At 40.7% G+C, this 23,794-nt stretch overlaps 2 protein-coding genes and 1 pseudogene across 5 annotated transcripts in view; 1 reads left to right on the forward strand and 2 right to left on the reverse strand.

Moving 5' to 3' along the window:
- The window catches only part of POLA1 (DNA polymerase alpha 1, catalytic subunit), a 292,398-nt gene that overhangs the window by 245,098 nt on the left and 23,506 nt on the right, over positions 1-23,794 (forward strand). The window lies entirely within an intron of this gene.
- The window catches only part of ARX (aristaless related homeobox), a 63,845-nt gene continuing 43,162 nt past the window's right edge, over positions 3,112-23,794 (reverse strand). Inside the window, exon 6 of the mRNA XM_082375727.1 lies at positions 3,112-3,948. The gene's annotated coding sequence lies outside the window, so the exon portion shown is untranslated. The remainder of the gene's footprint in view (positions 3,949-23,794) is intronic.
- LOC309619930 (small ribosomal subunit protein eS1 pseudogene) overlaps positions 5,696-23,794 on the reverse strand; it is a 350,663-nt pseudogene continuing 332,564 nt past the window's right edge. The window contains exon 2 of the transcript XR_014249872.1: positions 5,696-20,526. The product of XR_014249872.1 is annotated as a small ribosomal subunit protein eS1 pseudogene (transcript). The remainder of the gene's footprint in view (positions 20,527-23,794) is intronic.

A 23,794-nucleotide genomic window follows, 5' to 3' on the forward strand; every position in this document is an offset into this window, starting at 1 on the left:
GGGTTTCCCCTGCCTGCATCGCCCACCCCAATCCCGTCTCTCCCTGGTGGTATTCTGCTTATCCTTTAAGGCCTCCCAGCTAAAAATGATCTCTTTGTCCTCCAAACTCGTGCAGCTCTTAAGCACTGCCCCTCATGCATTATAACTGTTTGAGGATGGGGACCATTCTTGAGATGTTACTGTGTGTCTGGTTGCAACTTACACCTGATAGGCACCTAATAAATAGTATGTGAAATTGTTTTCTACAATACTTTAGCGTAGAAGCATAATACTTTGTTTCTTATAGAATACGTTAATGTTTATAGCATACTTTTCTGACTCCCTCCTCTCTTCTCTCTTTGCCATCGTACCCTCCAACTGTACGATAAAACTTTTTCCATCCGTGTATATCTATACGTTCATCAGACGTTTAGCCCATGCCCTCTCCTCACTCCACATGGACTTGATTTCCCACCCAAATCTACCTACTTTCTGATAATAGAGTTGGGCTGTGATTCTATGCACCTCAGGAGATGGCATAAATTCCAGGCTAGAAATTTCTTTGTTCGAACCTTTAGGTTATATAAATCAAATGGACGCCCTACTCTATTAGTAGAATGAATCAAAAAGTCCAAAGATGGACTTCACATGAGGACCATCTCTGCCCAGACCCACTCCTTGCCCTCCAGAACCTGTATACAGATCATAGCAGCTGGCCATTTTGCTTGTGGGTTTTTCTAGTGGTTCACAGCTCTAGCTCTTTAATGACCTTGCCATCTTTGAATTTCTCTGAGCACTCAAAATTTGTTATTTGGCTTTACCAGTTTTTATGACATCTCGGTATGCCTGGAGGCCATCTCTGGACAGCTGCCTGAAGGTGGGGAGATGGGGGTGGCTGAGAGGCTTGTAGTCTGCTCTGTTCTTGTCTCCCTGTGGGACCCTCACTGGAGTGGCAGGCAGGCACACATCTTAATGGCACTGTTAGTTTGTAAACACTACTGTTATTAATAGGCTGGGGCAGGAGGGGGGGATGTAGTAAGCCCACATGAAATGTGGAGATAACCTATGTCTTGGGTGTAACCTGCAGGACACACTCTAAGAGAGTAATCATTGCACAGTATAATTGCAAGAGAATGAACAAGTTAGAAAATCTATTCCTGGTTTGCCGCTGACTCACTTTGTGGCATGGGCAAACCATTATTACCCTTTGATTTAGTTGCCTTATTTGTTCAAAGAAGGAAAAATAACATGTGTTTAAAAAGAGTAATTCCTCTGGAAGGAGGTCTGTAAGTGCAAAGTACTATTGTTCTTTTTATTATTATTATTAGTGTTCTGGTATGATTTAGTTTTACGCCGTGTGGTCCACAGATGTTTCAGTGGTTCTCATTGATGAATTACAAAATACTTCTATGTCATTCTGTTTCATCACACTGATAACAGTTTAGCACATCTTTGTTTTAACCCCAAAGTATATATCCAAAACAGATCTCATTAATAAAATACAATTACCAAATTAAATATATCTACACTACTTTCTTTTTTTTTTTAACCTCCTTAAAAACATGGTTACCAACAACTACTAAGTAAGACCTTTAATTACTGCCAATCTTCTCTTGAAAGTAACGGTGCTTATCTTGAGTACTTCGAACTGTAAGTGGTATTCAGTACACAGTGGGGTTGTAATGCGATTATGAAGTGTACCAAGTTAGTGATAAATAAGCATGATAAACCATATATTTGTATTAGAAACAATATTTGAATTATCAACTGAATAAAAAGGCTGCAACTGCTGGTTCCTTGGGGTGGGTATATGATAACAATAAAATACAGTTAAGTACACTTGGAATAAAAAATTGTGTATGCTTCCATATATAGTACAGAAAGAAACCTTTTTAAATTTAATGGGCTTTTGAGTGTGCAGTATTTAAATTACTGGGAGAATTAAAAGATTTGCTTTGCTTTCTGGCAGTAAGCTTTCCAAATTAGGAATTTTTTTTAATATCTCAACTCATTCATCAGTAGAGACCTATGGCTTTTATATAAAGCATTATGGTTCTTTCCCAGATTTCCAGTAATTTTCCAGTGGAGTAGCAATGTAAAAAGAAAAATATTTTCTTTAATTACAGTAAAATGTGTAATTTTCTGTATCAGTTTCTTTTTTTCTTCTTTTCTGGGAATTTGGTTCAAGAGGACATAAATTCTTTATTTTCTAAATTTGGGTCATTTATTATCTTAAAGCATTTAAAGCCCATGTGTGTTTTTTAAGTGTTATATTTTAGTAACCTAGAAATAACTTTAATACTGGGGAGTGGTAATCTGTATAAAATAAATAACACTGTGAATTTCATTTCTGTTTCACCATGAGGTACAGTGAGGAATAAATTGTGTGCATTTGTGTTTTTTTTTGTTTTTTAATATTTAATTATTTATTCATTTATGGCTGTGTTGAGTCTTCGTTTCCGTGCGAGGGCCTTCTCCAGTTGTGGCAAGCGGGGACCACTCTTCATCGCGGTGCGCGGGCCTCTCACCATCGCGGCCTCTCTTGTTGCATGCGGAGCACAGGCTCCAGACGCGCAGGCTCAGTAATTGTGGCTCACGGGCTTAGTTGCTCTGCTGCATGTGGGATCCCCCCAGACCAGGGCTCGAACCCGTGTCCCCTGCACTGGCAGGCAGACTCTCAACCACTGCGCCACCAGGGAAGCCCGTGTGCATTTGTTTGTAAGAGTGTCCTGAGGCATGGGACCATGAATGGAGAAGGAAGTGTAGCTGCCATGTGAAACCAGAGGTCACAGAGTAGCAGCTGTGGGCCGCATATGACCTCTAAGTATGTTTAAATTTGCCTGAAGAATATTTACCATTTTTAATTAGTTGCTAATATTTTTTTTTAACTGGAGATTTAATATAAAAAGCCAAATTTCTGGGTTTCTTTCAAAAATCAGTGTCTGGCTACACTAGGTCAGCTTTCCTGAATGGCAACAATTGGCTGGAGCCAAGTAGCAGCTAAAGCAGTTGAGACAGAACTTGAGTTCTCCAGTTTGACAGCCACTGCCCTGCTTCAGCCCCCTTCGTTCATTTCTCTTACTCATGTGGCTACTTTAGGCATTTGTTTGCTAAAAATATCTGGAAGTGTGCTTTCTTCCTTTTTTTTTAACCAAACAAAAAAAAAAAGGGAGGAGGAAGGGAAGGGGCCGTAGCCATAAAAGTTGGGATTTAAACAGTAAAAAATATCCAACTCACATTAAAAACACAAAAAAGATGAAAGTCACCTTCATAAAGTACAAATCACATAAAAATATACAACTTCCTAGTAGCTAACCTTTTTTATGGCAACTCTGATCCTCGCAGCGTCCCAGGGAGTTAAGATAACAATTACATACTACTCAATCCACGAAGGAGAAAACCAAGTATTAGTGAAGCTCATTAATTTGTCCGGGTTCACAGGTGCTAAGTGGAGCAGCTGAGGTATGACCCAGCTTCAGATGGTAGTCTAGAGTAGCGCTGGGCAGTAGAATTTTTTGCAGTGACAGAAACGTTCTGTATCTGTGCTGTCTGCTGCGGTAACCTCTAGCCACATGTGGCTGTTGAAAACTTGAATGTGGCTAGTGTGACCGAGGAACTGAATTTTTAATTATTTAAATTGAAATAGTCACATGTGGTTAGTGACTGCCTTGTTGGGCAGTGCAGGAATCTAGAGCTCTTTTTTTTTTTTTTTCCTTCACCACATGGTCTCTGTATTGAACAGTCTTACACTGTTTAATAAAATTCATCAAAAGGTTTCTGTAAGGTTTTCTCGAGTTACTTACCCAGTGGCAAGTATCCATTCTTCCAGGAGTTTAAGATACGTTGAATATTTTCTGTATCTGCATAGATTTCTCTGCATGAAGGCTTCATCATACACAGTAGTGTTCTTTGTAACAAAGTTGGAGGTCCTAGTGGTAAGGTTCTTATATACAGAATCTCCGAAGATTCCTAGCCCAGATAAAGAACATAATTGGAGGTATGTTTTGACATCGGAAATGTATAGATGACCAGGACAGTCTACTTCCCTAGTCTTCTTTATGATCAAGGGTACTAGGTCTGTTACAGAATCGTGAAAGAAAATGAACAATCTTTGATGGTTAGCTGGTTTGAATTGGGTCACAGTGACTTTTAGAAAGGTGGCCATTAGCTAACTTCTCTGTCAATAAACATATATCATTAAATCTAAAATGGCATCGAGGGGCTTCCCTGGTGGCGCAGTGGTTAAGAATCCACCTGCCAATTCAGGGGACACGGGTTCGAGCCCTGGTCTGGGAAGATCCCATATGCCACGGAGCAACTAAGCCCGTGTGCCACAACTACCGAGCCTGCACTCTAGAGCCCACGAGCCACAGCTTCTGAGCCCGCACCACAACTGTTGAAGCCCACGTGCCTAGAGCCCGTGCTCCACAACAAGAGAAGCCACCGCAATGAGAAGCCCGCACACTGCAACGAAGAGTAGCCCCCGCTCACCACAACTAGAGAAAGCCCGCGCGCAGCAACGAAGACCCAACGCAGCCGAAGATAAATAAAATTTAAAAATAATAAATAAAATGGCATCGATTTAGGACACATCCTGATTTTGAAGATGTTAAAACATGGGGGAGGGGATTCATCTCAGAATGGGTGAAATATAGTTTGTCAATGGGCTTCATCTCGGTTTGGTCAGCCTATAACCAGGGACAGCATTGAGATGCATATGTCAACTTTGCCCTGTAGTTAATTAAACCCTTCACTTGGGCTGTCCTCTCACACACTACCTTATGTTGGTCCTGACTAATTAACAAAGACTTTCAGGTGGTTAGGAGTGGGTTTAAGCTCTTGCTCAGTAACAATTTGATCACTATATTCACTTTCTTTAAAAATCCCCCTGCCCCATAAATGCAGCCGAAGATGTTTTATTATCATAAATAGTACCAGAACAAGCTTAACCAATCACCTTCTAGCACAGGGGCAACTCTAACTCTGTAGCACTCCTTTTCAGAATACCACATGCTGTAGTTCATATTATCACATTAGCTATCCAAATGCACCATTTGTTTTTAAATACTGGGGTGTTTACCTGAAAATTTCCTCTTTTCATCTTCCTGCCCCACTTCACCCATACATTGTCACTGCAGTGACAAGTTTATTTATGTGCCTTAATATCTTCACTTTATGTTATTTTTAAAGTATATTCATATGTCTCCATGGCAGTGTTCTTGAGCATCTTAAGATATTAGTTATTATGGAGTAGGTTCATATTATTCATTTTTCGTGATGCTCTCTCGAGTCTTGCCTTTATTCAGACTTTGAAATATTTCAACACTTCTAAACTCCTGCCTTAAAATTTCTGTACCAGTCTTACTCTGGAAACTGAGCATGTCCTACTGAAATCTTAACAGCTCTTATAAGAAATTTGGGAGTTTGAATCAACAAAAACAGAAGCATTTTTTGCCCACAAAGGAGTCTGACACCTAATGGTTACCATTTCATACACTGCTGTGAAAAGTTCCCAGATACAAGCCATTCAGAGTTCACACATACAAAATTCATGCATGAGTTAATGAATATCATTCATTATGTACTAACAAGGAATCCTAAGTGCTTTGATAAATGTATTCGTTTGAACCATATAAAATTGCTGATGTTTGACCTTTTTTAAAAAAAAAATTAATAGCTACTTTATTTATTTATTTTTGGCTGTGTTGGGTCTTCGTTTCGTGCGAGGACTTTCTCTAGTTGCGGCAAGCGGGGGCCACTCTTCATCGCGGTGCGGGGGCCGCTCTTCATCGCAGTGTGCGGGCCTTTCACCATCGCGGCCCCTCCCGTTGCGGGGCACAGGCTCCAGACGCACAGGCTCAGTAGTTGTGGCTCACGGGCCCAGTTGCTCTGCGGCATGTGGGATCTTCCCAGACCAGGACTCGAACCCGTGTCCCCTGCATTGGCAGGCAGATTCTCAACCACTGCGCCGCCAGGGAAGCCCACTGACCATTTTTGACCTACCAAAAAAAGCAACCTCACATGATCCATTCTAATACAGGTTCGGACCAGACTAGTTTATATAAACTGCTTTCTCTACTTTTGCTGTTTTCTCTTTTTATTTTTTTCAATTAGTACTTTTAACACAACGACCTTCTCCTTGCTACTACCCTTTTGTATTTCTCAATTAATAATATTTTTTCTAGTGCTCTTCCCTTCTCAAATAATTCCTCAAACCAAGTCTCAGAATTACTGGCACAAAGAGGTCTGGTTACATAGTACCTCCAGGATGCAATCAGTACTTAACTGCTTCAAGTGTTTGACCCGTTTTGAGAATTTCATTATCCTAAAAGGTTGGTGTCATTGAATATGTTTACTGCCCAATAAGCCACCATAGTTCCTTCCTTCTCAAATGAAAAAAGCAGAAGGAAAAATGCTACATTTTTTTTGTTCAGTGCTGATAGAGGCCATGCTGTGGGATATCTTTGTTATGACATGATTTGGCTAAAGCATCTCTGGAGAATAAAATTAACAAGTATCCTTTGTTACATTCACCTTTTATTCAACTGAATGTAAATTAATAAATCACTGTAGTTTTTGAATAGTATTTTGTCTTTGGGTCTTTGTCTCAAAAAAGAAATGGGATGGGGACTTCCCTGGCAGTCCAGTGGTTAAGACTCTGCACTTCCACTGCAGGGGGCATGGATTCAATCCCTGGTCGGGGAACTAAGATCCCACATGCCACGTGGTGTGCCCAAAAAAAAAAAAAATACACTCATTATTGAAAATTTAAAAAAAAAAAGAAATGGGATGTATGTTATGTATGGGATGTATGTTATATTTTATTAGAAGTTTATTAGAGACATCAACCATCACTTGGTCTGAAACTCTAGAAATCGTACATTCGTATTTCTATCCATTTGTATTTGCAGTTTCCTAGTTTCCAGGGGTATATAATGACTGTTCATATTTTCAAACTCAACCGTATTTTTGTTATTAATTTGCTGTTTTTATTTAAAGAGGATTTGTCAGTAGTAGTTTGTAATGTCAAATAAATAAAAAATAAAAATATTTAAATCCCTTATTGAACAGTTCGACTCTTTACATGTGGCTATGCTACTCTTTGCAATAATCTGCTAGATAGATGTTCTTTTCCCCATTTTACAGATGTGAAGCGGAGGTCAGCCTAAGTTATTTTCTTGGACAGTAATCTAAATCTAGTACAGTTCCATAATTGAAACGGAGGCCAGCAGACTCCAAAGACTTTAACCCCAGCCCCCAACCCACCCTTCTTCTATGGCATCCTTCCTAGCGATTTTAAAAGAAATCCTTAAACATCTATATCACTACAGTGCCTCTCATCATGTATATTACTGTCCTATTTTTTTTTATGAGTTAGGTTTGGTTTTTTTTTTTTTGCTGTTATTTATTTTTTGGTTTTTTTTTAACATCTTTATTGGAGTATAATTGCTATACAATGGTGTGTTAGTTTCTGCTGTATAACAAAGTGAATCAGCTATACATATACATACATCCCCATATCTCCTCCCTCTTGCGTCTCCCTCCCACCCTCCCTATCCCACCCCTCTAGGTGGACACAAAGCACCGAGCTGATCTCCCTGTGCTATGCGGCTGCTTCCCACTAGCTATCTATTTTACATTTGGTGGTGTATATATGTCCATGCCACTCTCTCACTTCGTCCCAGCTTACCCTTCCCCCTCCCCGTGTCCTATGAGTTAGTTTTTAATTTAAGAAATATTTACTGATGGCCTGCTGTGCACCAGGCATAGCCAAGGTGTCTGTTCTCATGGCACATTCTACAGGAGAGAGACAAACACAATAATTTCAGACAATAACAGTCCCTCCTGGGACAGTAAAACTGGGGGAGTGGTTTGATGGAAGTGGGTAGGATGTTCTTTGCAAGGAGGTGGCCTGAGTGACAAGAAACCAGCCATAGGACTAAGTCTGCAGGCAGGATATTCTAGGCCAAGGGCAAGGGGAAAGAGCCTGGGGCTTGAACATCTTGCAACTGCAAGGGGGCAGGTGCGGCTGGAGGACAGCCAGCGAGGAGGAAGTAATAGGAGATGAAGCTGGAGAGATAGGCAGGGGCTAGATCCCGGGTCAGGGGTGTGAATATTATCCTCAATACAGCAGGAAGCTCTTCAACACTTTAAATAGGAGAGTGGCGTGATCTGATTTATGCCTTGTACAGTGCTGGCTACTGTTTGGTGAGTGACACTAGACTGTATTTCCACTGTGGGAGCCTTTAGGAAGCCCCCCTCTACCAAGTGTCCAGTTCCTGGAAACACCCCATGTTTTTCTTCTAGAAATGACGCATGCAGACCCAGAGGAAAATGCTAAAGCCTTGAAAATTGTGTATTAATTAGGGAGAGTGTGAAGAGCATCACAACTTTAAAAGGTGACTGGGTTCACCAGCCTCATTCTTGTCTCTCCATGGTGCTTGTTGCAGGCTCTGCTACGCAGCTGCTAGGGACCTAAAGACCTAGAGTAGTTAAATTTGTAAGCTGTGTTGCCTCACACTTATAATAGAGATGGAGATCAAGAATTGTGTTCGTATACAAATTCTTGCTAGATGGTAATAATCAGTGCTAGAAAACTTTCTGCATTGATTCCAAGTGCCCTGTTGTTTCTAAGTGTCAGTAATAAGACCTTTTGATTTTGGGGTTTTTTCTTTTTTTTTGGATACAGTTGAAATACGTTATTGACTGAAAAAATTAAATATACCTTTCACTTAAATATTATATCTTTTGAACTTTTGAATATGAGAGTTGAAATTTCTGATGAGCAAAGAATTGTGTGTGGGATTGTTTTTAATTACTGTTTTTAAAAAATACATTAAGGACTTCTGGTGATAGTAGAAAATATTAATTCCTTTGAAAACCTGGCCGTGTTGCTAGATCCACATTTGCTTTTCTGTGTTTTTGTGAACAACTGATCAAATTAGATTCGTCACTCTTGGCTTGTGGTGATTTGAAATTGAAATGGAATATATTAAAGCAGCCAACCACACTGATTACATTGCAAGCCTCATTTAATTTCATACATTCACACATTACAGTGAAAGGCGGATTTTTTTAATGCATGATTGTGACTGTACCTTGAGCAGCTCCAAAGGTCATCTGTAATGGGCGCATAATTTGTTAGTGTTAGATATCTGATTTATGGTAGGTGTTCCTCAGCCTGATTTGTACGAGTAGCAAATATGGCGAGCATCACAAGTCAAATCTGTAAGAAGTTCAGCCTGTCACATTTGGTGGTATTGTCTTATTCTTCATTGGTCAGTAGACCACAGTAAATCATGGAATAGCTGTCGTCCTCAACTAGAGAAAGTGCCAGAACTGCGCCCCTATTGCACAGGGGTTAAATGAGCTATTCTTCTTAAGAGAGCAGGCTGGCCCAGGTGAAGGTGATCAGAGTATTACCAGCTCAGCTAACAGCACTTGCTCACTTAGCTACTTGAGCCTTAGTCCCCAAAAAAGGCTATAAAAGGACTTTTTCAGTTTCATAAGAGCAAGAACATTTGTGAGTTTGCTTCTTTTTTTTCTTTTTTTCCTATCAGTTTTACTAACTTCATTTACTCTGTGCCTTCCTGTGTGACAGGCACTGTGGGGAGACGCCCCCCCAGAGATCCAGAGCATGATTAGTACCCAGTCTCTGCCTTCAGGAAGAGCATGAGCAGATACAGCCGTTTGTTCCACTGCAGAGATGGCATTAACCCTGTCAGCGACTCAGGAGCACGGCTGGCACTGGCAGCTCCCATTGTCCCTAACGTGGTCGTATTTGGGGTTAGCACTGCACGGGGAGAAAAAGCTCGTGTGTGCTTTACGGGAACTCAGCTGCTTTGTTTGAGAACCACGCTGTGGAGTTGCCTTTTATTTTGTTTACGATGGTGGAGACTTGTTCGTTTTGATCTGATATTCCTCACAGTTTAGGGTTTGCTCAGGATGTGTAGATTTGTTTTTGTTGACTTTGATCAACGTTTGTTATTTTTCAGCTTTCAATAACAAAAGGCACCTAAACCATTTTTAAAGCTGAATTATTGAAAGTTCTGAATGGGGGTGGGGGGTGGGACTAAAACAGAAATATCCTACCTAACCCCTACTGGAGGGGTTACTTTTAAAACTTTCTTTTTCACCTCACATATTTGGGAGGGGGAGAATATTTAAGTTCTATTCACTTAGTTAATTTTAATTATGCAATACAGTGTTATCAACTGTAGTCACTATGTTTTGCATCAGATCCTCAGAATTTATTTACCTTATAGCTGAAAGTTTGTACCCTTTGACTAATCTCTCCCTATTTCCCCCAGGCCCTGACAACCACTTTTCTAATCTCTGTTTCTATGAGTTTGACACTTTTTTTTTTTAAGATTCCACTTATGAGTGATACTGAGCAGTATTTGTTTTTCTCTGTCTGGCTTATTTCATTTAGCATAATGCCCACAAGGTCTATCCATCTTTTTGCAAATGGCAGGATTTCCTTCTTTCTCATGGCTGAATAATATACACACCACATTTTCTTTATCCATTCATCTGTTGATGGACACTCAGGTTATTTCTGTATCTCAGCTATTGTGAACAATAAAATTTTTTTAAACTATAACTCAAGATTTCCTAGGAAAGTAATTCCATTATTAGAAGCAAAGTAGACTTTTTAGACTAGTGTAGGGAAAGAAAGAAAAATCGAAGGGTAATTTTAAAAGAGCAGTGTTCCCAGTCTGCATTCTATGTAATTCCAGTAGTATTCCTGGGTTCCCTGACCACAGAATTTTTGAAACTGCTACACTCTATATCCCTTACCCCTTTGTGGTTTTCAGTGTATACTGGCATATTTAAGGCTCAAAGATGTCCTTCAATGGGGAAATCTATTTAATTTTGTTTTAAGCCAGCTCTCCCCATATTTATCTGGTTGCAGAACATAGTTTGGGAAATAGCAGAACAGAATTTTAGCAATTATTCATTCTCTTTTACTTTCAAGAAATAGATAGTAGAAATTCAGCCCCTACTGTCTCCTGACCTAATTTACAAAAATTTTTTTGAACACATGTTATGTGCTTAGCCATCATGAGAGATGGAAAGTAAGTGTCCATGTGATCGTGACCGAACTCTCTAATTGGTGCAGTAAGCTCACCACCGCGAAACAGCAGAGACCTGTGTGCAGAAGCGCCTTGCACAGCAGCCAAGCAGCTCTGAAGTCCAGAGTTCTGGTGGCCTGGAAATGTTTATAAAAAGCCAAAAAGTAAGAGGACTAAGAATATAGGCAGAAAAAGAAGGAAAGGAGGAGAGAAGCAAGTAGCAGCCGTGAATTAGGATAAATAGTAGTGATGGGATTGGAGCTAAGGAAGAGAGCTGGTGAAGAAGAGACCAGCTTCTGGTTGGGAGGGAAGGACAGGACCTACATGTACATCATCGCCTCGCCTGCAGGTGTGTGAGTGTTGCCAGCTCGCAGACCGCAGGGCTTGCGGACACCAACGTGCCACACAGGATGCTGTCATCTGGGATGGTTCAGCATTTGACTAGCATGCCCTGGCCACTGATGCAGGGATCACAGCCTCCTGAGACTTTAGGGACTGGGCAAGAAATCTGGCAGAGCAGGCCAGGTGTGAGGAAATAGGAGTGGAAGGGACTGTAGTGAAGAACACATGTTTTCATACAGAATACATGGGCTCTGTTTTGCCAGACATTCTGATTTCTTAAGAGGAGCCAGAAATGTGGGCATTTCTGGGAACTTGTCTGATTTTTCAACGTCAACTTAAGTTTTCATTTCATCTTGTGTTTAATCAACACTGGGGAATACTGGGTGAGGAAATGTGGGAACTCTCTTACGTTTGCTTATGGAAGTAAGTTGGTATAGAAAATTTGGCAGTATCTAGTAAAACTGAAGATGTACACATGTGACCCAGCAATTCCACTTTTCTGTATATGCCCTGGAGACCCTCACACACCATGCTCAAGGAGACTTACGGGATGAGTGCCCCAGGTAAGCAAGGTGCAGATAGCAAAGTGCATGGGAAATGATATCTATGAATTTTATAAACAACAGTTAGAACTAGATCTATGTATTACTTATGCTTACACAGATCCATAATAAAGGTATAACACACATAGCAAGGAGGCGCAGCCCCTTCAGGAGAGTTGTTACCTATAGGAAATGGGGGTGGGGAAGCTAAGTGCTCTGGGAAACCGTTGAAAATTTTAAGCAAAGAAGGGGCATGACATGATCTGATCTTTTTTTTTTTTTAATTTTGGCTGCGTTGGGTCTTTGTTGCTGCGTGTGGGCTTTCTCTAGTTGTGGCGAGCGGGGGCTACTCTTCGTTGCGATGTGTGTGTGGGCTTCTCATTGCGGTGGCTTCTCTTGTTGTGGAGCACGGGCTCTAGGCGCGTGGGCTTCAGTAATTGTGGCTCGCGGGCTGTAGAGCGCAGGCTCAGTAGGTGTGGCGCACGGGCTTAGTTGCTTCACGGCATGTGGGATCTTCCCGGACCAGGGCTCGTACCCGTGTCCCCTGCATTGGCAGGCGGATTCTTAACCACTGTGCCACCAGGGAAGTCCTGATCTTTTTTTTTTGAGAGGTCACTCTGGCCACTCTCTGGATAATGTGCTGTAGGGGGACAAGAGGGCAAGCGGGGGGAGCAGGTAAAGGTATTAAGGGGGGAGAGAGGTAGTTGGGATTCCAAACAGTGGAGGTGTACCTCTAAGCCAGGGGTTCTCAGCCTCGGCACTACTGCTATTTGGGGCTGGATCGTTTGTTGTTGGGAGGCTGTCCTGCGCACTGCAGGAGGCTTAGCAGCATCCCTGGCCTCCACCCACTAGATGCCAGTAGCACCAGTCACCTCCTAGTTGTGACATCCAAAAATGTTTCCAAATGCCCCAGTTGAGAACCACTAATCTAAGCAGTATATTGTGAGGTTCTGAGTATAAATTTCAAATTTGTTTATAAGAGGAGGAGACCAGCAAGTGCTTGAGTTAGTTGGGAAAGATTTCATGGAGGAGGTGAGGTGTGAGGTGATCTTTGCAAGTAGATGGAACACAGACAGACATCCTGGAGACACTAAGCCTTGGCTGTTTTTGGACTTAAAACAGAAAGCTTTTCCTAAATCTTATATCCCCCTCTAGTTACTCCCTCCCCCGCTTCTCCTTGATTTTGAAGATTCTTGTAAGATAGCTGTATACATGCTCTTCACTTCCCTAGCTTTCAGTTAACTCATCAGCTCCATTCCTCACCCCATGGTCCCCAGTGACTTCCTGGTTACCAAACCCAGTGGAATCTTTCCAGCCTTTATTTTACAGTTGACCTCTCCACCCCGATTGTTTCCCACTCTTAAAATTATTTCTCCTTATGTAATCAAAAATGTAGACCACACTTCACATTTAGGGATGTTAATCTCTATATATTACTGTAATTTGAAATTTTGTGCCTCCTTTGTATCATAGAATATTATATAACCATTGAAACTCACTTTGCCAGAAAATGTGTAACGTACAAGGAAATGTTCCAGTATGCATGAAGTAACAAAACGGGCTTCAGATCTGTGCAGTCAGTGCACTCTTACCCACGGTGACACACACATACGTTCATGCACTTGAGTTTAGAAAAGGACTGACAGGAAATGCACTGAAATATTAGCAGTCATTTTCCTGGCAGGCAATGTCTTACTTTTATAACTGGCGAAAAGGGAAGGTGTCCTGAAGACATACGTTTCTCCAGTTTTCCCTCAATTCTCTTCTGACTCTGCACATTCTGCATGGATGATCTCATCTCGACCCTCCACACCAAGGACAGCTCTGGCTCTCTACCAGTCTGGTCCTGTTTCAGAGTGACTTTAGACTCACATACCTAATGATCTCTGGATACATTCACTTAAGTGTCCCAGGAACATCTCTCAAAAATCAACATGTCAGATGGTTTCTAGACTTAGCTCACGGATCATAATGTATGCAAATGTCAAATCAGTATGTAGTACACCTGAAACTAACATAATGTTGTGCGTCAACTGTATTTCAATTTAAAAAAATCAACATGTCCAAAACTGAAGCCATTGTGTTCCTCTTTCCCCACGAGCCGTTTCTTTGCCCTCCCTTCCCCAGTCAGTGGCACTCACCATCCACCCTGTCACCCAAGCCAGCAATTGTCCTGCAGGGACTTCCCTCTTGGCGCAGTGGTTAAGAATCCACCTATCAATGCAGGGGACACGGGTTCGATCCCTGGACCGGGAAAATCCCACATGCCACGGAGCAACTAAGCCCGTGCGCCACAACTACTGAAGCCCAAGCGCCTAGAGCCCGTGCTCTGCAACAAGAGAAGCCACCGCAATGAGAAGCCCACACACTGCAACGAAGAGTAGCCCCCGCTCGCTGCAACTAGAGAAAGCCCGCGTGCAGCAACGAAGACCCAATGCAGCCAAAAATAAATTTTTTTAAAAAAGATGACTTAAAAAAAAAAAATCATCCCGCAGACGCTTCTCTCCTCCTCCCTCCGCAGCCGGTCCACCTCCAAGATTTGTAAACTGATTCTGCCTCTAAATCCATCCTGCAGCTCCCCCCAGCCCATTTGCACTTGCTGTGCCTTCGTTCAGGCAGGCCTTTAGACAGGATTCCTAGACAAATATATTTTGTAAAATTTTATCAAAAATTTTTTTCAGTTGAAATATAGTTGATGTACAATAGTATGTTAGTTTCATGTGTACTACATAGTGATTTGACATTTTCATACATTATGAAATGATCATGGTAAGTCCTTTGTCCCCATACAAAGTTATTACAATATTATTGACCATATTCCTTATGCTGTACATTACATCCCCGTGGCTTATTTATTTTATAACTGAAGGTGGTATTGGAGGTTTGTTAATCCCTTTCACCTATTTCACCCCCGCTGCACCCAGCCCTAGACAAATCTTATTGGTCTTTCTGCTTCTAGACCTGTTTTGTCCAACACAGTAGCCACTAGCCGCATGTGGCCATTGAGCACTTGAAATGTGGCTAGTTTAAACACAGAGATGTGTTATAAGTGTCAAAAAATACACCTCATTAATAATCTTGTATTGATTACACAATGAAATAATATTTTGATGTATTAGCTTAAATGAAACATATTCATAAAATTTATCTCACCAGTTTTTAGTTTTTTTTTAATATGGCTACTAGAAAATTTTAAATGACATATGTAGCTTACATTATATTTCTCGTGGACTGCACTGCATCTAACCGTTTGATTCATCCTCTGCCTTGCTGCCAGAATACCTTGCTGAAAAACAAACTCCCTGAGCTAAAAATCCTTTGAAGTCTTTTGGGATAAAATGTAACATTAGCTTAGCACACCAGGCCTTCCCTAAAGGCCTTCAGTTTCAAAAACTTCTGAAGCACTGTGCTGTCCAAACAAAGTGTCTGGCTAGATTTATCTGGTAGCTTGGCAGCTTTCAACTCCTAATCTAATGACTGCCATCTCTGTAGCACCTCTACCTTCAAATATTCAATAGCTATTAGACAATTGATACACTGTAAATAGATTTAAGTAGAGTTGAGCCTACTAGAAAGTTCCTTGTATCAATTCTTCATAAGTACTAAATTTAAAAGCTCAATACAAACTCTTAAAGGACAGCTACATTCCTATTACTGCTGTGGATAATTCTCTGCTGGACAATGCACCTCGTGCTGGTGGACCAGATGTGTGAGTGGGCGCTCTGAGGGGACCCAGCCTCCACTTGCAGATGATGGTGGGGGAACCAGCTGGGAAAAGAAACCCCAGTGTTTTGACCATGCCAGAAAGATGAAAAGCTGCCTCAAATGCCCAATAAACCCTATCCTGGGAGCTTTAAAAAAATCCCAATGCCCAGGCCACACCCCAGACCATTTAAATCAGACTCTGTGGGTGGGACCCAGGCATCAGTATACTTTAATGCCAGCGTGCAGCCATGGTTGAAAACCACTGTTCTAAAAGTCTTTCCTACCTTCACGCCTCTCAAAGCTTGTTCCACGACTTAGTCCTTGAGAATATGGCCATGAGGTTCCATAGAGGAAGAACATTATACTGTTTGTCAGGACAAACTATAATGCCACCACCCACTGACAGCTGTCATTTATTGATTACTTATGTGTCAGGCACTCTGTTATGTCTCTCTATGTATGTTATCTTTACGTTTTTACTACATCTTTATATATATTATATTTACTTTTCGTACTTTACTATATTTTACTGTGTTTAATTTTAACTACGAAATGGGTCTTATTATTACCATTTCACAGAGAGGAAAAGGAAGTGTTATAGAGGATAGATGATATGGTCAAAATCACACAACTAGTAAATGAGGGGAAACAGCTGATAATAATATTGATCCCATGTTAGATCAAGAACAAAAAAGAGAAAAACTAGAAAAAAAAGTTTGTGTACTAATTACCATCAGTTATACCAACAGTTTACCATTTGTGCCTAATTACAATATAGTACAATAATGATTATGATTTTAAATACCTTTAAACAGGTACCATATTAACTTGGGCAAATTTCTTTTGATTACAGAACAGCTCAAATTTTTATTATAAATAGGTATGGAATGAATAGCTAATAATGATAGCTAATATTTTATTGAGTGTACACTAGGTATCACAGTAAGTGCTTTATTCAACCTGACAAAAAACAAAACTCTCAGATCTGTACTATGATTTTCCCAGTTTTGTTGAGATAAACTTGACAAATAGCATTGTATAAGTTTAAGGTATACCACATAATGATTTAATATATGTATATATTGTGAAGTGATCACCACAAGTAAGTTTAGTTAACATCCATCACCTCACATGGTTATAATTTTTTTTTCTTGTGATGAGAACTCTTAAGATCCATGCTCCTAGCAATTTTCAAATACACCATACAATATTGTTATCAGAGGAGAGGAAGCTGAGGCTAGGAGAGATTGAGTAGCTCACCTGGTAAATGGCACATCCAGCTCTTCCACCCAAAGCTATAGGACTCAAAAGCCATACTCTCCAGCCCTTCACTCTTTCATCTCCTTGTTTAATATGCTGTAAATGAATACAGCAGTTCATGTGTACGCAGCCTTTGCACTTATTACTAACGTGGAGTGGTTCTCTATTTGAAACTTATAACATGGCTTGTTAGATGGGTATAATTTATTTTACAAGTCTACAAGAGTTTCCGTCTCTGCTGTTAATAGTTTTAATTTTGAATATCTGTAATGGTGACTTCATGAAATCTCGCTGCTAGATAAGAACAATTCCTATTTATTTATTCTCTTCACTGTTCAATCATATAAAACCAACCTGTCCTCTTAGATGAAAAAGTAATGACTTCCAGAGTCATCTTAGCTCTTGAATTGTGTGTTTCATTAAGGAATTGTAGAATCTGTGCATATTTAAAATAATCATTTTGTATTAAAAATTGACCCCAAACGTGCATATAGAAAGGCTTGAATAATAACAAATATTTGAATGAAATGTTTCAGGTGGGAGGCATTCAGTTGAAAAGATTATTTATGAAATAACAAATTCTCAACCCAGAGGACCCCAGCAAAATATCAGCATATTCATATGCCAAGAAACTAAATGACATGTCCTATTCTAATTCATGGTGACGGAAAAAGAACTGCCTTGTCCCAACCCTGGTTCAGACCAGTCATACAGGGTTGGAAGTGATGCTCTGAAAAGACTCTTTTGTCTCATCTTTGCAAACCCCTCTTCTAGGGGTTACAGCTGGTGGAGAACCCATAGGCTTGGGGCTCAGGAAACGTGGGTTCCCATTGCTGTGTCTCTGTTAACTTTCCAACAGATTGCCATGCTGTGAGTTTTCCAAAGTTCCTCAAAGAGATGTTGCAGAATGAGGAATAACTTAGTAATGCTTCAGTAATGCCTGTCCTTCATATAGTTAGTATGTAGACTAAATAAGATTCTGTCTTACATAGCTGAAATCCAGTAAGTGCAACTTGCTTGATTTACAGTGATGAGTCTATAATAATACAGAACTCTTATTTGTAATCATATAAGGAATCTATAGAACCTTTTCAAAAATCCCTTAAAAAGAAAAGAAAGCTAGTGTATTATGTCAGCAAAATCCCACCTGGAACCATTTAGAAATAAGTTATACCTAATTTTTCCTCCAACCTAATAACTCCGTGCCAGTCATTTTTTGGCAGTACAGAACTATTTTCAAATCACTAAAACTCTCATAACCTAAAAGATTTGATGTTTGAAGGAGTTTGTGCTGCTGTTCCTCTTGGGGTGTGCCCTAGTTGCTAATTAAATCAAGTTCCTTCTGCATTATGATCTAATGCAGAGCTTGTAAAGTCAAGCCCCTTCAAGGATCAAATGTCAGGGTGCCTGCGCCGGGGAGGTGTTGATTGGTGGGAACTAGGGAGTGCATGCCCCACCCAAAGGCATTTAAAGTTTTAAAAATATTGAACATCAGCAGCTAGACAGAAGAACAAACCTTCTGAGTAGATTTTACTGCAGATCTACCAGTTTACAGAGCTTCAGCTACTAAATGTCTTGTAATAATCAATCCTACCCCCAAAATGGAAATAGTTATTTGCCACTTCATACTTGTTAATAAGTTGACTGTATGTAAAGATTTGGATACACCAGGAAGTTCACAAGATCAATTATAGTTATTAGGGCTCACATTTTAAAGTATTTTAATAACAAACAACTAAAGAACTATTTTCTGCCTGAGTTCTGATGTTCTTATATATATCCTAAAGTTCTTGAATTATATATTGATAAAATGTCATCCTGGCATTTGTATGTCATATTAGCTTATTGCCTTGAACGTAATAGGCACACAAGAAGTGTTGAAGTTAGGTAGTGGTCACCAAATAAATCCTTCGGGCTTTTCACAACATAGTATTATGAAATCTGTAACTTTAATTTATGGACTGTTAATACTGTGCATTTTGAAAGGCACTTTTTTCCAGTCCTGTTCACCCTGAGTAATTCTGTAATTCCTCGGAGATTACAAGGGGGAAGAGGCTATGGTTAAAGTGTCATAATACCCTCGGCAGTTAATACATCAATAAAAGAGCATAACATTGAAGCTTTCCGAGACCAGGTGCCTGCTCTGTGCCACACACAGTGCAGGCTCTCCTGACACTGCTTCTATGCATCATTCTTGTTATTTCACCTGTTGCAGATACTCAGTCTTGGGGTGATTCCCATGTGGATGGTAACAGACCTTTCTGCTTCTAAATTAAGTTCTATGCTGTTGCGCTGGAAACATCTGTTACCACCACCATCTCCAAAATTACTGCTAAGGCCATCAGTGTATCGATTGGAGTAACTGAATGAACCTAGGTAACCTGGTAATGTGTCCTCCGTATTAGGTTGCTCTAGGGAAAGAAGAGTTCAATTCCTTCAAATTCTCAGTAGAGGGTATGTGCCCCCATCGACCAATCTGTCTGGATATCAGACACTTTGGTATCAGTGTACACTGTGTACAGAAGCTGTTTGTACTAGAATTGTATACACAAAAGTACATAAACTAAAAGCCTGCCCATTATTGGAAAACATTAACATATGCTGATGTCAAGGCAAGCTTGGTAAATGGAAGATCAATATGTTTTCTTTCCAAAGTTAAACTTCTGATTTTCCCTCAGTCTCTCCACTCCAGCTGTAATCGTGCTTCCCCAGCTCAAACATGGCTCCTTTTGTGGAAACTTCCTCTGGGCCTCTGGGTAGAGTTAGGTGCTCACCTCCTCACATAGCACTTTGGAGGTTTTGTCACATCTGCTTCTTCCCTTGCACCTCTCTTCCACTAAACTGTGAGTCCCTTGGAGCCAGGGCTGGGTACTATTGTTTTCATCCTTGTATAGCTGAGGGCAGAGCCCAGCCATGTCTGATGGTGGATGTTCTTTGTGAGCCTGACAGTGAATGAATGAATGAATGAATGAATGAAATGATACCACTGCTTGACCTCAGCGCTCCCACTCCCTCCCATCATCTGCTTCTCGGCAAGTCAGGAAGCCAGGTTCTGTTGCTGAGCTCAAAAAGAGTTCAACTATGTCATGGACATTAGTGCCTGTACTTTGACAATTTATGGGGAAAAGGATAGGTGAGCTGCCGACCAAATCCCTTCATTAAAAATTGCACGAAGACTGGTTCCAGGACAGTTTTCTTTTTCTCCTGTATGTTTCTGCAATTTTTTTCATCATTTCCAAAGTTGAATCTGGAACCCTCTCCTTAAGAATTCCTGGTTCTGGACTTCCCTGGTGGTGCAGTGGTTAAGAACCCGCCTGCCAATGCAGGGGACACGGGTTCGATATCTGGTCCAGGAAGATCCCACATGCTGTGGGGCAACTAAGCCCGTGTGCCACAACTACTGAGCCTGCGCTCAAGAGCCCGTGCACCGCAGTTACTGAGCCCACATTGCCGCAACTACTGAAGCCCGTGCTCTGGGGCCCGTGTGCCACAACTACTGAAGACCGTGCTCCGCAACAAGAGAAGCCACTGCAGTGAGAAGCCCGTGCACCGCAACGAAGAGTAGCCCCCTCTCGCCGCAACTAGAGAAAGCCTGCGCACAGCAACAAAGACCCAATGCAGGGCTTCCCTGGTGGCGCAGTGGTTGAGAATCTGCCTGCCAATGCAGGGGACATGGGTTCGAGCCCTGGTCTGGGAAGATCCCACATGCCACGGAGCAACTGGGCCCGTGAGCCACAATTACTGAGCCTGCGCGTCTGGAGCCTGTGCTCCGCAACAAGAGAGGCCGCGATGGTGAGAGGCCCGCGCACCATGATGAAGAGTGGTCCCCACTTGCCGCAACTAGAGAAAGCCCTCGCACAGAAACGAAGACTCAACACAGTCATAAATAAATAAATAAAAGAACGTGAATTTCTTTAAAAAAAAAAAAAAAACAACAAAGACCCAATGCAGCCCAAAAAAATTTAAAAATAAAAATAAAAAATTAGATTAAAAAAAAAAAAGAGTTCCTGGTTCTTAGGAGAGACAAAGATATCACAGAAGAGTCCTCTTTGCTCTTTCCACAATGCTCTCCCCTCAGTTGACAGTTCAAATAAAGTTTCTGAAACTATCTAACGTAGCTTATAAGACCGCAAAAGCCCCATATTTAGTAATGTCTGATTGAAGTTTGTCTTAATAATTTAAGTAACATTCTAAAATTTATTATTGTAAAATATTTACTCCACATAGTTCTCATTTGAAAAACTAGTAACTGCTTTAACCACAGGATTGCATTGTTCTTCAAGTTTTGGAAAGCATTTCAGTTTGACTTACTGGACTATAAACCTTGGGTGCTAACCTTGCCTGGTAATGAAACATCGTTTCTTCCTAGTGCCGCTTAATGGAAAGTCTCTTCATATCCCTCAGCAGACAACTGCTCTAAATGTACTGGAGGTATAGTCTCATTTTCTAGAGAGGGAAACAGGAAAAACACCACTGCTGCCACCCCATCCCTGTTATCCAAAAGCAAATTCATCAGAGAAGTCCAAGTGAGCCTTCTCGCCCGCCTCTCTTGTCTGTTATACTTTTTTACCCTTCAGGTTTATCAAGTAATTTTTCTTTTTTTAAGATTATGAAGAATGCTTAACGTTATAAAAGTTACTTGGATGGCTTTGAAATCAGGGTTACAAAATACGTTTTAAAGGCACAGCAGTAATCTGAGTGAGTGTTTGGAAGAGGGGCTAGATCACGTGGCAAGTCTGGCAGCAATCATTTCTTCACTCCTGCCCGTTTTTCCTAAGCAAATACACTTAGGGTGCTCCTCAGCGGTAGTGTAGGTGAAGGATGGTCTCCAAAAAGAGATTGGCAGCTTTAATTTGCTTGATATGTGCAATCATAGTCCGTGTTAAATTCAAAATGCTTGTCCAATCAAGGATTCAGTATAGAAAAGAGGCAGTAACAAGTATGCTGCACGCTGTAATAAAGAAATCTGTTGATTGAAAACAGTTTATATATTTTGGAAATGAACTATTAGGGAATGTAATTGGTAAGAAAGAAAAGGATAGGGCTTCATAAATAATGGGAAATGGAGCATATTTTTTACTGATAGTGCTAACTCGATTTAATAACATTTTGGTGTTGGATTTTTATATGCTAGAAAATAAGAAAGGTGGGTCCTTTCTTGTTACTCTAAATGTCATGATTAATGGAGTGACCTTTTTTATTTTTGTTTTCATAGAGAGCAGCTCTAATGGGTTGAATCCGAGGCAACAGTGGGTGATGGGCTCCAGTTCTTTAAGAACTTTCACAGGACATCTTTCTTTTGTTTTCTCATCTAAGAAGACTAGATATAAATTTTTTTTTAAGTTACAAGTGCTACATGAATGTATTTTTGTGGTAAAAGATCCCAACAGTAGAGAAGTGTATAGAGCGAAGCACAATGGTCCCCCATCCTCTGCTCCACCCCCATTCCCCTCCCTGAGGTTACCACACTGGTTCTGTGGGCATCCTTCCAGCATCTTCGTACATAGATATCTGGATAGAGATTCATATGCAGATCGTTTGAGGGGCAGTCACATTAAGAAATTGGATTTTGCTGTTCATGTCATTCTCAAGCTATTTTCTGCACAGATATAAATATATGTATAGAATCACAGCCTGGAGGGCTGATATTCGCAGCTCTGCACTAGAAACGTGTTGTCGATATGGACACCAGCAGCTGTGTGTTGGGTGGTTAGCGGGGACCCTCTTCACCAAGCTCCACCCCAGGTCACAAGCATCCCTCTTGGGGCTCCCTCACTCAGGTGGCCGGCATCCAGCTTTTCTCTCTGAGGAATAAAACCTTCAACAACTTGAACTTAAACCTCAACTATTTACCCTTAACAGTACCTTTACCTGTCTTCTGTTATATTTACCTTTTCCCCTATTTTTTTTTAGTTCCTTTCCCCATTAATTTAAAATCCTACATTTAGACTTAGCACTAGTAATCTCATTTTATATAAAAATCCAACTATTCAGAAAGTTCTAACTAGAAGTGTTCACTGTGCCATATTGGTGTGTGTTCATAATGATGGGATGTGATGTAAAGGAGACTATATAGAATATAATTTGTTATTAATATGTGCTATTGTATTAACATTTTAACAATCGGTCTACCGTCCTTTATTACCTTTCCATTAACCATCATGTTGAGGTAACCAAAATACCTGGTTCCCCACATCCATTCTAAATAAACTGGACTTTACTATGTAAAAATATAAAATTACTAACAAAAGTTAAGTACCACGTTTAGCATATATTATCAAATTAAGTATTTGCCGTAAGAAGAATCCATTGTCTTGCTAAGTTCTTTTGGTGTGGGACTGCATTTTTCCTCCAAGCATCAAGCCTAGTGTGCTGGTGATGAAGAGGGGAAGACTAGAATGGTGTGAAGTCACAGATGAGAAAACAGGCAGCCCGCCCCGCCAAGGCTCTCACAACAGAGTTCATCCCTGCAGGGAGGAGTTGAACCAGAATGCCGTGCGCTTCTATGCTGGGAACAGGCCTCCCTGAACTTTTTTGACTTCATACTCGAGCATTTTTTTTTTTAACCAAAATCTCTGACCTTATATATTTAATTACAGATATGTAGGTCATTTGAAAGAGCATGAGTATGCTCCCCCTGTGTAATGTATCCTGTGGAACAAACACAAAAGATAAATTCTTAAGTGGAGAAGGATGAGAAACAGTATTTTTTAAATATGTGTATGGTATCTTCAATCCAGGCCTTTTTTCCCAAGAATCTTTTAAAAGACCATTTTGAGAGGTTTCATTTAGTTAAAACTAGTTTGAGTTAAAGCCACTTAACTGGGCAAACAGAAACTTGACTGTGTCCCACTGTGGGGAAAGCGGACCAGCCTGTAAGGGCCCCTCTGT

This window comes from Balaenoptera borealis, assembly GCF_965194805.1.
Source record: "Balaenoptera borealis genome assembly, chromosome: X".
Classification (NCBI taxonomy): domain Eukaryota; kingdom Metazoa; phylum Chordata; class Mammalia; order Artiodactyla; family Balaenopteridae; genus Balaenoptera; species Balaenoptera borealis.